We start from the raw sequence: 1,042 nt of genomic DNA on the forward strand, positions 1-1,042 counted from the left end.
TTGACCTGAAAATTAGTTCCAAATTTGAAACAGTAAAAAAAGCAAAATTATCCTGGTACCAAGCACATTTATCTTTAAACAATGGATCATATCACTTTGATTTCATTCCTTGACAATACTGGTTTATAATTTGGTGGAGGTTCCATCAGTTGAACAGGGAAGAAAACAATTTCACCAGTTCTCTGTCCTCCTTCTCATGTTGTTCCAAAAACAATCCCCAAATCTCCAGATCATATTTGGAAGTGTGATAAACACATCCATCCCTCTGTTCTGCTGACAGAAGCCTCTGGTGCAGCAAAAAAAAAAAAAACCCAACTTCCAATGTCTTTTATTCTGTTTTTTAACACATTGAGGCACCTAAGGAGCAAAGTTGTAAATATTCCCATGTTTGCAGTTTAGTTGAAACTTTGGGGGGGGAGGGGATGAATGAATTACATCACAGCCTCAATTTAACTTTGTGTAGAAACTGCTCAGTTCATTTTAGGAAAAAAATATATAAAACAACTGTCACTTCACATGTATTTCAGATTATTAACAATATTCAGAGCATGACCTACAGTACCTACAGTCAACCATGTTTTTGAGGGGGATCTGTTTCAGACCCCATCCCACCAAAACGGAGTTTTGCATAGATTCAACCCCTATTTGCTTGAATATAGGCACGTGGCTGTGGGAGCATGCGTGCAAATGTGTCTAGGCCAAACACCCCATTATTTCCCCCTCCATTTGTCCCTCACACATAAGTGAGGGAAGCAGCTTCGAAACCCATGTGAACAGAGGGAGGACTGTATATACTTGACTATAAGTCGACCTCATGTATAAGTCAAGGGCAGGTTTTGGGGCGAAATTATGGATATTGATATGACCCTTTGATAAGTCGAAGATAAAACTTAGGGACATGCAACAAAGGATCTAAAATGATGGCATAAAGGAAAACATTGCCAAAAAAACCTACAATATTATGGCAGGTAGAACTGTTTTGGCTCACACTAAAGCAGTGATGGCGAACCTATGACACGCGTGTCACTGCTGACACGCGTGG

This window comes from Sceloporus undulatus, chromosome 3, assembly GCF_019175285.1.
Source record: "Sceloporus undulatus isolate JIND9_A2432 ecotype Alabama chromosome 3, SceUnd_v1.1, whole genome shotgun sequence".
Lineage (NCBI taxonomy): Eukaryota > Metazoa > Chordata > Lepidosauria > Squamata > Phrynosomatidae > Sceloporus > Sceloporus undulatus.